Source organism: Schistocerca americana, unplaced genomic scaffold (genome assembly GCF_021461395.2).
Source record: "Schistocerca americana isolate TAMUIC-IGC-003095 unplaced genomic scaffold, iqSchAmer2.1 HiC_scaffold_37, whole genome shotgun sequence".
NCBI lineage: Eukaryota > Metazoa > Arthropoda > Insecta > Orthoptera > Acrididae > Schistocerca > Schistocerca americana.
Window position 1 is genome coordinate 3,624,939 of NW_025726093.1, and position 18,456 is coordinate 3,643,394.

Sequence of the window (18,456 nt, forward strand, 5' to 3'; positions counted from 1 at the left end):
GTACAAGAAGACTGACTCTTCTTACTGTCTATGTTTTGAACCATTCCTGTGACACTAGTTATAGATTCCGATGCTTCAGTTTAGGTTTACTGTATCCCTCCGACCTCCTTATTGACGATGAAACTCAGAAATTGCATCGGAGTTAAATACAAAAGGCACAATGACGACTTAAGTAGAAGAAAACTGACTCTTCTTACTGTCAATGCTTTCAATCACTCCTGTGACACTAGTTATAGTTTCGGATGCATCACTTCAGGTTTACTGTATCCCTCGGACCTTCTTATTGAAAATGAAACATAGCAATTGCATCGGAATTTAATACAAAATGCACAAAGCCGACTTAAGTACAAGAAGACTGACTCTTCTTACTGTCTATGTTTTGAACCATTCCTGTGACACTAGTTATAGATTCCGATGCTTCAGTTTAGGTTTACTGTATCCCTCCGACCTCCTTATTGACGATGAAACTCAGAAATTGCATCGGAATTAAATACAAAAGGCCCAATGACGACTTAAGTACAAGAAAACTGACTCATCTTACTGTCTATGTTTTGAACCATTCCTGTGACACTAGTTATAGATTCCGATGCTTCACTTTTTGTTTACTGTATCAGTCTGACCTTCTTATTGACGATGAAACACAGAAATTGCATCGGAATTATATACAAAAGGCACAATGCCTACTTAAGTACAAGAAAACTGACTCTTCTTACTGTTTAAGTTTTGAACCATTCCTGTGACACTAGTTATAGATTCTGATGCTTCATTTCAGGTGTACTGTATCCCTCTGACCTTCTTATTGACGATGAAACACAGAAATTGCATTGGAATTAAATACAAAAGAACAATGCCATCTTAAGCACAAGATAACTGACTCTTCTTGCTGTCTATGTTTTGAACCATTCCTGTGCCAGTAGTTATAGATTCCGATGTTTAACATCAGGTTTATTGTATCCCTCTGACCTTCCTATTGACGATGAAACACAGATATTGCATCGGAATTTAATACAAAAGGCACAATGCCGTCTTAAATACAAGAAATCTGAATCTCCTTACTGTCTATGTTTTGAACCATTCCTGTGACACTAGATGTAGTTTCCGATGCTTCACTTCAGGTTTACTGTATCCCTCTGACCTTCTTATTGACGATGAAACACAGAAATTTCATCGGAATTAATTACAAAAGGCACAATGTCCACTTAAGTACAAGAAAACTGACTCGTCTTACTGTCTATGTTTTGAATTATTCCTGTGACACTAGTTATTTATTCCGATGCTTTATTTCAAGCTTACTGTATTCCTCTGACCTTCTCATTGACGTTGAAACACAGAAATTGCATCGGAATTAAATACAAATGGCTCAATGCCGACTTAAGTACAAGAAGACTGACTCTTCTTACTGTCTATGTTATGAACCATTCCTGTGACAGCAGTTATAGATTCCGATGCCTCACTTCAGGTTTACTGTATCACTCTGACGTTCTTATTGACGATGAAACACAGAAATTGCATCGGAATTAAATACAAAAAGCACAATGCCGACTTAAGTACAAGAAAACTGACTCTTCTTACTGTCAATGCTTTGAATCACTCCTGTGACACTAGTTATTGTTTCGGATGCTTCACTTCAGGTTTACTGTATCCCTCGGACCTTCTCATTGAAGATGAAACATAGAAATTGCATCGGAATTTAATACAAAAGGCACAAAGCCGACTTAAGTACAAGAAGACTGACTCTTCTTACTGTCAATGTTTTGAACCATTCCTGTGACACTAGTTATAGATTCCGATGCTTCACTTTAGGTTTACTGTATCCCTCCGACCTCCTTATTGACGATGAAACTCAGAAATTGCATCGGAGTTAAATACAAACGGCACAATGACGACTTAAGTACAAGAAAACTGACTCTTCTTACTGTCAATGCTTTGATCACTCCTGTGACACTAGTTATAGTTTCGGATGCATCACTTCAGGTTTACTGTATCCCTCGGACCTTCTTATTGAAGATGAAACATAGAAATTGCATCGGAATTTAATACAAAATGCACAAAGCCGACTTAAGTACAAGAAGACTGACTCTTCTTACTGTCTATGTTTTGAACCATTCCTGTGACACTAGTTATAGATTCCGATGCTTCAGTTTAGGTTTACTGTATCCCTCCGACCTCCTTATTGACGATGAAACTCAGAAATTGCATCGGAGTTAAATACAAAAGGCACAATGACGACATAAGTACAAGAAAACTGACTCTTCTTACTGTCAATGCTTTGAATCACTCCTGTGACACTAGTTATAGTTTCGGATGCATCACTTCAGGTTTACTGTATCCCTCGGTCCTTCTTATTGAAGATGAAACATAGAAATTGCATCGGAATTTAATACAAAATGCACAAAGCCGACTTAAGTACAAGAAGACTGACTCTTCTTACTGTCTATGTTTTGAACCATTCCTGTGACACTAGTTATAGTTTCCGATGATTCAGTTTAGGTTTACTGTATCCCTCCGACCTCCTTATTGACGATGAAACTCAGAAATTCCATCGGAATTAAATACAAAAGGCACAATGACGACTTAAGTACAAGAAAACTGAATCTTCTTACTGTCTATGTTTTGAACCATTCCTGTGACACTAGTTATAGATTCTGATGCTTCATTTCAGGTGTACTGTATCCCTCTGACCTTCGTATTGACTATGAAACACAGAAATTGCAACGGAATTAAATACAAAAGGCACAATGCCGACTTAAGTACAAGAAAACTGACTCTTCTTACTGTCTATGTTTGAACCATTCATGTGACACTAGTTATAGATTCCGATGCTTCACTTCAGGATTAATGCATCCCTTGGACCTTCTTATAGACGATGAAACACAGAAATTGCATCGGAATTAAATACAAAAGGCACAATTCAGACTCAAGTTCCAGAAGACTGGCTCTTCTTACTGTCTATGTTTTGAACCATTCCATTGCCGCTAGTTATAGATTCCGATGCTTCACTTCAGGTTTACTGTATCCCTGTGACGTCCTTATTGTCGATGTATTACAGAAATTGCATCGGAATTAAATACAAAAGGCACAATGCCGACTCAAGTACAAGAAGTCTGACTCTTCTTACTGTCTATGTTTTGAACCCTTCCTGTCACACTAGTTATGGATTAGGATGCTCTGAACTTCTTATTGGCGATGAAACACAGTAATTGCATCGGAATTAAATACAAAAGGCACAATGCCGACTTAAGTACAAGAAAACTGAATCTTCTTACTGCCCATGTTTTGAACCATTCCTGTGACACTAGTTATAGATTCCGATGCTTCACATCAGGTTTACTGTATCCCTCTGACCTTCGTATTGACTATGAAACACAGAAATTGCAACGGAATTAAATACAAAAGGCACAATGCCGACTTAAGTACAAGAAATCTGTCTCTTCTTACTGTCTATGTTTGAACCATTCCTGTGACACTAGGTATAGATTCCGTTGCTCCACTTCAGGTTTACTGTATCCCTCTGACCTTCTTATTGACGATGAAACACAGAAAGTGCATCGGAATTAAATACAAAAAGTACAATACCGACATAAGTACAAGAAAACTGACTCTTCTTAGTGTCTACGTTTTGAACCAATCCTGTGACACTAGTTGTGGATTCCGATGCTTCATTTCAGCTTTACTGTATCCCTCTGACCTTCGTATTGACGATGAAACACAGAAATTGCATCGGAATTAAATACAAAAGGCACAATGCTGACTCAAGTACAAGAAGGCTGGCTCTTCATACTGTCTATGTTTTGAACCTTTCCTGTGAGACCGGTTTTAGATTCCGATGCTTCACTTCAGGTTTACTGTATCCCATGGACCTTCTTATTTACCACGAAACACAGAAATTGCATCGGAATTAAATACAAAAGTCACAATGCCTACTTAAGTACAAGAAAACTGACTCTTCTTATTGTCTATGTTTTGAACCATTCCTGTGACACTAGTTATAGATTCCGATGCTTCACTTCAGGTTTACTGTACCCTCTGACGATCTTATTGACGATGAAACACAGAAATTGCATCGGAATTAAATACAAAAGGCACAATGCCGACTTAAGTAGAAGAAATTTGTCTCTTCTTACTGTCTATGTCTGAACCATTCCTGTGACACTAGTTATAGATTCCGTTGCTTCACTTCAGGTTTACTGTATCCCGCTGACCTTCTTATTGACGATGAAACACTGAAAGTGCATCGGAATTAAATACAAAAAGCACAATGCCGACATAAGTACAAGAAAACTGACTCTTCTTAGTGTCTACGTTTTGAACCAATCCTGTGACACTAGTTGTGGATTCCGATGCTTCATTTCAGCTTTACTGTATCCCTCTGACCTTCGTATTGACGATGAAACACAGAAATTGCATCGGAATTAAATACAAAAGGCACAATGCTGACTCAAGTACAAGAAGGCTGGCTCGTCATACTGTCTATGTTTTGACCCTTTCCTGTGAGACCGGTTTTAGATTCCGATGCTTCACTTCAGGTTTACTGTATGCCATGGACCTTCTTATTGACCACGAAACACAGAAATTGCATCGGAATTAAATACAAAAGGCACAATGCCTACTTAAGTACAAGAAAACAGACTCTTCTTACTGTCTATGTCTGAACCATTCCTGAGACACTAGTTATAGATTCCGTTGCTTCACTTCAGGTTTACTGTATCCCGCTGACCTTCTTATTGACGATGAAACACTGAAAGTGCATCGGAATTAAATACAAAAAGCACAATACCGACATAAGTACAAGAAAACTGACTCTTCTTACTGTCTATGTTTTGAACCATTCCTTTGACACTAGTTATAGATTCTGATGCTTCACTTCAGGTTTACTGTATCCCTGTGACCTCCTTATTGTCGATGTATTACAGAAATTGCATCGGAATTAAATACAAAAGGCACAATACCGACTCAAGTACAAGACGTCTGACTCTTCTTACTGTCTATGTTTTGAACCATTCCTGTCACACTAGTTACGGATTCGGATGCTCGACTTCAGGTTCACTGCCTCCCTCTGAACTTCTTATTGGCGGTGAAACACAGTAATTGCATCGGAATTAAATACAAAAGGCACAATGCCGACTTAAGTACAAGAAAACTGAATCTTCTTACTGTCTATGTTTTGAACCATTCCTGTGACACTAAGTATAGATTCCGATGCTTCACTTCAGGTTTACTGTATCCGTCTGACCTTCTTATAGACGATGAAACACAAACATTGCATCGGAATTCAATACAAAAGGCACAATGCCGTTTTAAGTACAAGAAAACTGACTCTTCTTACTGTCTATGTTTTGAACCATTCCTGTGACACTAGTTATAGATTCCGATGCTTCACGTTAGGTTTACTGTATCCCTCCGACCTCCTTATTGACGATGAAACTCAGAAATTGCATCGGAGTTAAATACAAAAGGCACAATGACGACTTAAGTAGAAGAAAACTGCCTCTTCTTACTGTCAATGCTTTCAATCACTCCTGTGACACTAGTTATAGTTTCGGATGCATCACTTCAGGTTTACTGTATCCCTCGGACCTTCTTATTGAAGATGAAACATAGCAATTGCATCGGAATTTAATACAAAATGCACAGAGCCGACTTAAGTACAAGAAGACTGACTCTTCTTACTGTCTATGTTTTGAACCATTCCTGTGACACTAGTTATAGATTCCGATGCTTCAGTTTAGGTTTACTGTATCCCTCCGACCTCCTTATTGACGGTGAAACTCAGAAATTGCATCGGAATTAAATACAAAAGGCCCAATGACGACTTAAGTACAAGAAAACTGACTCATCTTACTGTCTATGTTTTGAACCATTCCTGTGACACTAGTTATAGATTCCGATGCTTCACTTCATGTTTACTGTATCAGTCTGACCTTCTTATTGACGATGAAACACAGAAATTGCATCGGAATTATATACAAAAGGCACAATGCCTACTTAAGTACAAGAAAACTGACTCTTCTTACTGTCTAAGTTTTGAACCATTCCTGTGACACTAGTTATAGATTCTGATGCTTCATTTCAGGTGTACTGTATCCCTCTGACCTTCTTATTGACGATGAAACACAGAAATTGCATTGGAATTAAATACAAAAGAACAATGCCTTCTTAAGCACAAGATAACTGACTCTTCTTGCTGTCTATGTTTTGAACCATTCCTGTGCCAGTAGTTATAGATTCCGATGTTTAACATCAGGTTTATTGTATCCCTCTGACCTTCCTATTGACGATGAAACACAGATATTGCATCGGAATTTAATACAAAAGGCACAATGCCGTCTTAAGTACAAGAAATCTGAATCTTCTTACTGTCTATGTTTTGAACCATTCCTGTGACACTAGATATAGTTTCCGATGCTTCACTTCAGGTTTACTGTATCCCGCTGACCTTCTTATTGTCGATGAAACACAGAAATTTCATCGGAATTAATTACAAAAGGCACAATGTCCACTGCAGTACAAGAAAACTGACTCGTCTTACTGTCTATGTTTTGAATTATTCCTGTGACACTAGTTATTTATTCCGATGCTTTATTTCAAGCTTACTGTATTCCTCTGACCTTCTTATTGACGTTGAAACACAGAAATTGCATCGGAATTAAATACAAATGGCTCAATGCCGACTTAAGTACAAGAAGACTGACTTTTCTTACTGTCTATGTTATGAACCATTCCTGTGACAGCAGTTATAGATTCCGATGCCTCACTTCAGGTTTACTGTATCACTCTGACCTTCTTATTGACGATGAAACACAGAAATTTCATTGGAATTAAATACAAAAAGCACAATGCCGACTTAAGTACAAGAAAACTGACTCTTCTTACTGTCAATGCTTTGAATCACTCCTGTGACACTAGTTATTGTTTTGGATGCTTCACTTCAGGTTTACTGTATCCCTCGGACCTTCTCATTGAAGATGAAACATAGAAATTGCATCGGAATTTAATACAAAACGCACAAAGCCGACTTAAGTACAAGAAGACTGACTCTTCTTACTGTCTATGTTTTGAACCATTCCTGTGACACTAGTTATAGATTCCGATGCTTCACTTTAGGTTTACTGTATCCCTCCGACCTCCTTATTGACGATGGAACTCAGAAATTGCATCGGAGTTAAATACAAAAGGCACAATGACGACTTAAGTACAAGAAAACTGACTCTTCTTACTGTCAATGCTTTGAATCACTCCTGTGACCCTAGTTATAGTTTCGGATGCATCACTTCAGGTTTACTGTATCCCTCGGACCTTCTTATTGAAGATGAAACATAGAAATTGCATCGGAATGTAATACAAAACGCACAAAGCCGACTTAAGTACTAGAAGACTGACTCTTCTTACTGTCTATGTTTTTAACAATTCCTGTGACACTAGTTATAGATTCCGATGCTTCACTTTAGGTTTACTGTATCCCTCCGACCTCCTTATTGACGATGGAACTCAGAAATTACATCGGAGTTAAATACAAAAGGCACAATGCCTACTTAAGTACAAGAAAACTGACTCTTCTTACTGTCTAAGTTTTGAACCATTCCTGTGACACTAGTTATAGATTCTGATGCTTCATTTCAGGTGTACTGTATCCCTCTGACCTTCTTATTGACGATGAAACACAGAAATTGCATTGGAATTAAATACAAAAGAACAATGCCTTCTTAAGCACAAGATAACTTACTCTTCTTGCTGTCTATGTTTTGAACCATTCCTGTGCCAGTAGTTATAGATTCCGATGTTTAACATCAGGTTTATTGTATCCCTCTGACCTTCCTATTGACGATGAAACACAGATATTGCATCGGAATTTAATACAAAAGGCACAATGCCGTCTTAAGTACAAGAAATCTGAATCTTCTTACTGTCTATGTTTTGAACCATTCCTGTGACACTAGATATAGTTTCCGATGCTTCACTTCAGGTTTACTGTATCCCGCTGACCTTCTTATTGACGATGAAACACAGAAATTTCATCGGAATTAATTACAAAAGGCACAATGTCCACTTCAGTACAAGAAAACTGACTCGTCTTACTGTCTATGTTTTGAATTATTCCTGTGACACTAGTTATTTATTCCGATGCTTTATTTCAAGCTTACTGTTTTCCTCTGACCTTCTCATTGACGTTGAAACACAGAAATTGCATCGGAATTAAATACAAATGGCTCAATGCCGACTTAAGTACAAGAAGACTGACTTTTCTTACTGTCTATGTTATGAACCATTCCTGTGACAGCAGTTATAGATTCCGATGCCTCACTTCAGGTTTACTGTATCACTCTGACCTTCTTATTGACGATGAAACACAGAAATTTCATTGGAATTAAATACAAAAAGCACAATGCCGACTTAAGTACAAGAAAACTGACTCTTCTTACTGTCAATGCTTTGAATCACTCCTGTGACACTAGTTATTGTTTTGGATGCTTCACTTCAGGTTTACTGTATCCCTCGGACCTTCTCATTGAAGATGAAACATAGAAATTGCATCGGAATTTTATACAAAACGCACAAAGCCGACTTAAGTACAAGAAGACTGACTCTTCTTACTGTCTATGTTTTGAACCATTCCTGTGACACTAGTTATAGATTCCGATGCTTCACTTTAGGTTTACTGTATCCCTCCGACCTCCTTATTGACGATGGAACTCAGAAATTGCATCGGAGTTAAATACAAAAGGCACAATGACGACTTAAGTACAAGAAAACTGACTCTTCTTACTGTCAATGCTTTGAATCACTCCTGTGACCCTAGTTATAGTTTCGGATGCATCACTTCAGGTTTACTGTATCCCTCGGACCTTCTTATTGAAGATGAAACATAGAAATTGCATCGGAATGTAATACAAAATGCACAAAGCCGACTTAAGTACAAGAAGACTGACTCTTCTTACTGTCTATGTTTTGAACCATTCCTGTGACACTAGTTATAGATTCTGATGCTTCAGTTTAGGTTTACTGTATCCCTCCGACCTCCTTGTTGACGATGAAACTCAGAAATTGCATCGGAATTAAATACAAAAGGCACAATGACGACTTAAGTACAAGAAAACTGACTCATCTTACTGTCTATGTTTTGAACCACTCCTGTGACACTAGTTATAGATTCCGATGCTTCACTTCATGTTTACTGTATCAGTCTGACCTTCTTATTGACGATGAAACACAGAAATTGCATCGGAATTATATACAAAAGGCACAATGCCTACTTAAGTACAAGAAAACTGACTCTTCTTACTGTCTAAGTTTTGAACCATTCCTGTGACACTAGTTATAGATTCTGATGCTTCACTTCAGGATTAATGCATCCCTTGGACCTTCTTATAGACGATGAAACACAGAAATTGCATCGGAATTAAATACAAAAGGCACAATTCCGACTCAAGTTCCAGAAGACTGGCTCTTCTTACTGTCTATGTTTTGAACCATTCCTTTGACGCTAGTTATAGATTCCGATGCTTCACTTCAGGTTTACTGTATCCCTGTGACGTCCTTATTGTCGATGTATTACAGAAATTGCATCGGAATTAAATACAAAAGGCACAATGCCGACTCAAGTACAAGGAGTCTGACTCTTCTTACTGTCTATGTTTTGAACCATTCCTGTCACACTAGTTATGGATTAGGATGTTCGACTTCAGGTTCACTGCCTCCCTCTGAACTTCTTATTGGCGGTGAAACACAGTAATTGCATCGGAATTAAATACAAAAGGCACAATGCCGACTTAAGTACAAGAAAACTGAATCTTCTTACTGTCTATGTTTTGAACCATTCCTGTGACACTAGTTATAGATTCCGATGCTTCACATCAGGTTTACTGTATCCCTCTGACCTTCGTATTGACTATGAAACACAGAAATTGCAACGGAATTAAATACAAAAGGCACAATGCCGACATAAGTACAAGAAATCTGTCTCTTCTTACTGTCTATGTTTGAACCATTCCTGTGACACTAGTTATAGATTCCGTTGCTCCACTTCAGGTTTACTGTATCAATCTGACCTTCTTATTGACGATGAAACACAGAAAGTGCATCGGAATTAAATACAAAAAGTACAATGCCGACATAAGTACAAGAAAACTGACTCTTCTTAGTGTCTACGTTTTGAACCAATCCTGTGACACTAGTTGTGGATTCCGATGCTTCATTTCAGCTTTACTGTATCCCTCTGACCTTCGTATTGACGATGAAACACAGAAATTGCATCGGAATTAAATACAAAAGGCACAATGCTGACTCAAGTACAAGAAGGCTGGCTCTTCCAACTGTCTATGTTTTGAACCATTCCTGTGATACTAGTTATAGATTCCGATGCTTCACTTCAGGTTTAGTGTATCCCTCTGACACTCTTTTTGACGATGAAACACAGAAATTGCATCGGAATTAAATACAAAAGGCACAATGCCGACTCAAGTACAATACGTCTGACTCTTCTTACTGTCTATGTTTTGAACCATTCCTGTCACACTAGTTATGGATTCGGATGCTCGACTTCAGGTTCACTGCCTTCCTCTGAACTTCTTATTGGCGGTGAAACACAGTAATTGCATCGGAATTAAATACAAAAGGCACAATGCCGACTTAAGTACAAGAAAACTGAATCTTCTTACTGTCTATGTTTTGAACCATTCCTGTGACACTAGTTATGGATTCCGATGCTTCACTTCAGGTTTACTGTATCCGTCTGACCTTCTTATAGACGATGAAACACAAACATTGCATCGGAATTAAATACAAAAGGCACAATGCCGACTTAAGTACAAGAAATCTGACTCTTCTTACTGTCTATGTTTTGAACCATTCCTGTGACACTAGTTATAGATTCCGATGCTTCACTTAAGGTTTACTGTATCCCTCTGACCTTCTTACTGACGATGAAACACAGAAATTGCATCGGAATTAAATACAAAAGGGAAAATGCCGACTTAAGTACAAGAAAACTGACTCTTCTTACTGTCAATGCTTTGAATCACTCCTGTGACACTAGTTATTGTTTCGGATGCTTCACTTCAGGTTTACTGTATCCCTCGGACCTTCTCATTGAAGATAAAACATGGAAATTGCATCCGAATTTAATACAAAAGGCACAAAGCCGACTTAAGTACAAGAAGACTGACTCTTCTTACTGTCTATGTTTTGAAACATTCCTGTGACACTAGTTATAGATTCCGATGCTTCACGTTAGGTTTACTGTATCCCTCCGACCTCTTTATTGACGATGAATTTCAGAAATTGCATCGGAGTTAAATACAAAAGGCACAATGACGACTTAAGTACAAGAAAACTGACTCTTCTTACTGTCAATGCTTTCAATCACTCCTGTGACACTAGTTATAGTTTCGGATGCATCACTTCAGGTTTACTGTATCCCTCGGACCTTCTTATTGAAGATGAGACATAGCTATTGCATCGGAATTTAATACAAAATGCACAAAGCCGACTTAAGTACAAGAAGACTGACTCTTCTTACTGTCTGTGTTTTGAACCATTCCTGTGACACTAGTTATAGATTCCGATGCTTCAGTTTAGGTTTACTGTATCCCTCCGATCTCCTTATTGACGATGAAACTCAGAAATTGCATCGGAATTAAATACAAAAGGCACAATGACGACTTAAGTACAAGAAAACTGACTCATCTTACTGTCTATGTTTTGAACCATTCCTGTGACACTAGTTATAGATTCCGATGCTTCACTTCATGTTTACTGTATCAGCCTGACCTTCTTATTGACGATGAAAAACAGAAATTGCATCGGAATTATATACAAAAGGCACAGTGCCGTCTTAAGTACAAGAAATCTGAATCTTCTTACTGTCTATGTTTTGAACCATTCCTGTGACTCTAGATATAGTTTCCGATGCTTCACTTCAGGTTTACTGTATCCCTCTGACCTTCATATTGACGATGAAACACAGAAATTTCATCGGAATTAAGTACAAAAGGCACAATGTCCACTTAAGTACAAGAAAACTGACTCGTCTTACTGTCTAAGTTTTGAACCACTCCTGTGACACTAGTTATAGATTCTGATGCTTCATTTCAGGTGTACTGTATCCCTCTGACCTTCTTATTGACGATGAAACACAGAAATTGCATTGGAATTAAATACAAAAGAACAATGCCTTCTTAAGTACAAGATAACTGACTCTTCTTGCTGTCTATGTTTTGAACCATTCCTGTGCCAGTAGTTATAGATTCCGATGTTTCACATCAGGTTTATTGTATCCCTCTGACCTTCTTATTGACGATGAAACACAGATATTGCATCGGAATTTAATACAAAAGGCACAGTGCCGTCTTAAGTACAAGAAATCTGAATCTTCTTACTGTCTATGTTTTGAACCATTCCTGCGACTCTAGATATAGTTTCCGATGCTTCACTTCAGGTTTACTGTATCCCTCTGACCTTCATATTGACGATGAAACACAGAAATTTCATCGGAATTAAGTACAAAAGGCACAATGTCCACTTAAGTACAAGAAAACTGACTCGTCTTACTGTCTATGTTTGAATTATTCCTGTGACACTAGTTATTTATTCCGATGCTTCATTTCAAGCTTACTGTATTCCTCTGACCTTCTTATTGACGTTGAAACACAGAAATTGCATCGGAATTAAATACAAATGGCTCAATGCCGACTTAAGTACAAGAAGACTGACTCTTCTTACTGTCTATGTTATGAACCATTCCTGTGACAGCAGTTATAGATTCCGATGCCTCACTTCAGGTTTACTGTATCACTCTGACCTTCTTATTGACGATGAAACACAGAAATTGCATCGGAATTAAATACAAAAAGCACAATGCCGACTGAAGTACAAGAAAACTGACTCTTCTTACTGTCTAAGTTTTGAACCATTCCTGTGACACTAGTTATAGATTCCGATGCTTCACTTCAGCTTTACTGTATCCCTCTGACCTTCTTTTTTACGATGAAACACAGAAATTGCATCGGAATTATATACAAAAGGCACAATGCCTACTTAAGTACAAGAAAACTGTCTAAGTTTTGAACCATTCCTGTGACACTAGTTATAGATTCTGATGCTTCATTTCAGGTGTACTGTATCCCTCTGACCTTCTTATTGACGATGAAACACAGAAATTGCATCGGAATTAAATACAAAAGGGACAATGCCAACTTAAGTACAAGAAAACTGACTATTCTTACTGTCTATGTTTGAACCATTCATGCGACACTAGTTATAGATTCCGATGCTTCACTTCAGGATTAATGCATCCCTTGGACCTTCTTATAGACGATGAAACACAGAAATTGCATCGGAATTAAATACAAAAGGCACAATTCCGACTCAAGTTCCAGAAGACTGGCTCTTCTTACTGTCTATGTTTTGAACCATTCCTTTGACGCTAGTTATAGATTCCGATGCTTCACTTCAGGTTTACTGTATCCCTGTGACGTCCTTATTGTCGATGTATTACAGAAATTGCATCGGAATTAAATACAAAAGGCACAATGCCGACTCAAGTACAAGAAGTCTGACTCTTCTTACTGTCTATGTTTTGAACCATTCCTGTCACACTAGTTATGGATTAGGATGTTCGACTTCAGGTTCACTGCCTCCCTCTGAACTTCTTATTGGCGGTGAAACACAGTAATTGCATCGGAATTAACTACAAAAGGCACAATGCCGACTTAAGTACAAGAAAACTGAATCTTCTTTCTGTCTATGTTTTGAACCATTCCTGTGACACTAGTTATAGATTCCGATGCTTCACATCAGGTTTACTGTATCCCTCTGACCTTCGTATTGACTATGAAACACAGAAATTGCAACGGAATTAAATACAAAAGGCACAATGCCGACATAAGTACAAGAAATCTGTCTCTTCTTACTGTCTATGTTTGAACCATTCCTGTAACACTAGTTATAGATTCCGTTGCTCCACTTCAGGTTTACTGTATCAATCTGACCTTCTTATTGACGATGAAACACAGAAAGTGCATCGGAATTAAATACAAAAAGTACAATGCCGACATAAGTACAAGAAAACTGACTCTTCTTAGTGTCTACGTTTTGAACCAATCCTGTGACACTAGTTGTGGATTCCGATGCTTCATTTCAGCTTTACTGTATCCCTCTGACCTTCGTATTGACGATTAAACACAGAAATTGCATCGGAATTAAATACAAAAGGCACAATGCTGACTCAAGTACAAGAAGGCTGGCTCTTCCAACTGTCTATGTTTTGAACCATTCCTGTGATACTAGTTATAGATTCCGATGCTTCACTTCAGGTTTAGTGTATCCCTCTGACACTCTTTTTGACGATGAAACACAGAAATTGCATCGGAATTAAATACAAAAGGCACAATGCCGACTCAAGTACAAGATGTCTGACTCTTCTTACTGTCTATGTTTTGAACCATTCCTGTCACACTAGTTATGGATTCGGATGCTCGACTTCAGGTTCACTGCCTCCCTCTGAACTTCTTATTGGCGGTGAAACACAGTAATGCATCGGAATTAAATACAAAAGGCACAATGCCGACTTAAGTACAAGAAAACTGAATCTTCTTACTGTCTATGTTTTTTACCATTCCTGTGACACTAGTTATAGATTCCGATGCTTCACTTCAGGTTTACTGTATCCGTCTGACCTTCTTATAGACGATGAAACACAAACATTGCATCGGAATTAAATACAAAAGGCACAATGCCGACTTAAGTACAAGAAATCTGACTCTTCTTACTGTCTATGTTTTGAACCATTCCTGTGACACTAGTTATAGATTCCGATGCTTCACTTAAGGTTTACTGTATCCCTCTGACCTTCTCACTGACGATGAAACACAGAAATTGCATCGGAATTAAATACAAAAGGGAAAATGCCGACTTAAGTACAAGAAAACTGACTCCTCTTACTGTCAATGCTTTGAATCACTCCTGTGACACTGGTTATTGTTTCGGATGCTTCACGTCAGGTTTACTGTATCCCTCGGACCTTCTCATTGAAGATAAAACATAGAAATTGCATCGGAATTTAATACAAAAGGCACAAAGCCGACTTAAGTACAAGAAGACTGACTCTTCTTACTGTCTATGTTTTGAACCATTCCTGTGACACTAGTTATAGATTCCGATGCTTCACGTTAGGTTTGCTGTATCCCTCCGACCTCCTTATTGACGATGAAACTCAGAAATTGCATCGGAGTTAAATACAAAAGGCACAATGACGACTTAACTACAAGAAAACTGACTCTTCTTACTGTCAATGCTTTCAATCACTCCTGTGACACTAGTTATAGTTTCGGATGCATCACTTCAGGTTTCCTGTATCCCTCGGACCTTCTTATTGAAGATGAAACATAGCAATTGCATCGGAAGTTAATACAAAATGCACAAAGCCGACTTAAGTACAAGAAGACTGACTCTTCTTACTGTCTATGTTTTGAACCATTCCTGTGACACTAGTTATAGATTCCGATGCTTCAGTTTAGGTTTACTGTATCCCTCCGATCTCCTTATTGACGATGAAACTCAGAAATTGCATCGGAATTAAATACAAAAGGCACAATGACGACTTAGGTACAAGAAAACTGACTCATCTTACTGTCTATGTTTTGAACCATTCCTGTGACACTAGTTATAGATTCCGATGCTTCACTTCATGTTTACTGTATCAGTCTGACCTTCTTATTGACGATGAAACACAGAAATTGCATCGGAATTATATACAAAAGGCACAATGCCTACTTAAGTACAAGAAAACTGACTCTTCTTACTGTCTAAGTTTTGAACCACTCCTGTGACACTAGTTATAGATTCTGATGCTTCATTTCAGGTGTACTGTATCCCTCTGACCTTCTTATTGACGATGAAACACAGAAATTGCATTGGAATTAAATGCAAAAGAACAATGCCTTCTTAAGTACAAGATAACTGACTCTTCTTGCTGTCTATGTTTTGAACCATTCCTGTGCCAGTAGTTATAGATTCCGATGTTTCACATCAGGTTTATTGTATCCCTCTCACCTTCTTATTGACGATGAAACACAGATATTGCATCGCAATTTAATACAAAAGGCACAGTGCCGTCTTAAGTACAAGAAATCTGAATCTTCTTACTGTCTATGTTTTGAACCATTCCTGTGACTCTAGATATAGTTTCCGATGCTTCACTTCAGGTTTACTGTAACCCTCTGACCTTCTTATTGACGATGAAACACAGAAATTTCATCGGAATTAATTACAAAAGGCACAATGTCCACTTAAGTACAAGAAAACTGACTCGTCTTACTGTCTATGTTTGAATTATTCCTGTGACACTAGTTATTTATTCCGATGCTTCATTTCAAGCTTACTGTATTCCTCTGACCTTCTTATTGACGTTGAAACACAGAATTGGATCGGAATTAAATACAAATGGCTCAATGCCGACTTAAGTACAAGAAGACTGACTCTTCTTACTGTCTATGTTATGAACCATTCCTGTGACAGCAGTTATAGATTCGGATGCCTCACTTCAGGTTTACTGTATCACTCTGACCTTCTTATTGACGATGAAACACAGAAATTGCATCGGAATTAAATACAAAAAGCACAATGCCGACTGAAGTACAAGAAAACTGACTCTTCTTACTGTCTAAGTTATGAACCATTCCTGTGACACTAGTTATAGATTCCGATGCTTCACTTCAGCTTTACTGTATCCCTCTGACCTTCTTTTTTACGATGAAACACAGGAATTGCATCGGAATTATATACAAAAGGCACAATGCCGACTCAAGTACAAGAAGGCTGGCTCTTCATACTGTCTATGTTTTGAACCTTTCCTGTGAGCCCGATTTTAGATTCCGATGTTTCACTTCAGGTTCACTGTATCCCATGGACCTTCTTATTGACCACGAAACACAGAAATTGCATGGGAATTAAATACAAAAGGCACATGCCTAATTAAGTACATGAAAACTGACTCTTCTTACTGTCTATGCTTTGTACCATTCCTGTGACACTAGTTATATTCCGATGCTTCACTTCATGTTTACTCTACCCTCTGACGATCTTATTGACGATGAAACACAGAAATTGAATCGGAATTAAATACAAAAGGGACAATGCCAACTTAAGTACAAGAAAACTGACTCTTCTTACTGTCTATGTTTTGAACATTCCTGGGACACTAGTTATAGATTCCGATGCTTCACTTCAGGTTTACTGCATCCCTCTGAGCTTATATTGACGATGAAACACAGAAATTGCATCGGAATTAAATACAAAAGGCTCAATGCCAACTTAAGTACAAGAAGACTCTCTCATCTTACTCTCTATGTTTTGAACCATTCCTGTGACACTAGTTATAGATTCCGATCCTTCACTTCAGCTTTACCGTATCCCTCTCACCTTCTTATTGACGATGAAACACAGAAATTGGATCGGAATTAAATACAAAAGGCATAATTCCGCCTCAGGTACAAGAAGACTGGCTCTTCTTACTGTCTATGCCTTGAACCATTCCTGTGACACTAGTAATAAATTCCGATGCTTCATATTAGGTTTACTGTAACCCTCCGACCTTCTTATTGACGATGAAACTCAGAAATTGCATCGGAATTAAATACTAAAGTCACAATGTCCACTTAAGTACAAGAATACTAACTCGTCTTACTGTCTATGATTTGAACCATTCCTGTGACACTATTTATATATTCCGATGCTTCACTTCAAGCTTACTCTTTCCCTCTGACCTTCTTATTGACGACGAAACACAGAAATTGCAACTTAATTAAATACAAAAGTCTCAATGCCGACTTGAGTACAAGAAGACTGACTCTTCTTACTGTCTATGCTTTGAACCATTCCTGTGACAATAGTTATAGATTCAGTTTCTTCACTTCAGGTTTACTGTATCCCTTGGACCTTATTATTGACGACGAAACACAAAAATTGCATCGGAATTAAATACAAAAGGCACAATGGCGACTTAAGTACACGAAAATTACCTCTTCTTACTGTCTATGTTTTGAACCATTCCTGTGACACTAGTTATAGATTCCGATGCTTCACCTCAGGTTTACTGTATCCCTCTGACCTTCGTATTGACTATGAAACACAGAAATTGCAACGGAAATCAATACAAAAGGCACAATGCCGACTTAAGTACAAGAAATCTGACTCTTCTTACTGTCTATGTTTGAACCATTCCTGTGACACTAGTTATAGATTCCGATGCTTCACTTCAGGTTTACTGTATCCCTCTGACCTTCTTATTGACGATGAAACACAGAAAGTGCATCGGAATTAAATACAAGAAGCACAATGCCGACATAAGTACAAGAAAACTGACTCTTCTTAGTGTCTAAGTTTGAACCATTCCTGTGACACTAGTTATAGATTCCGATGCTTCACTTCAGCTTTACTGTATCCCTCTGACCTTCTTGTTGA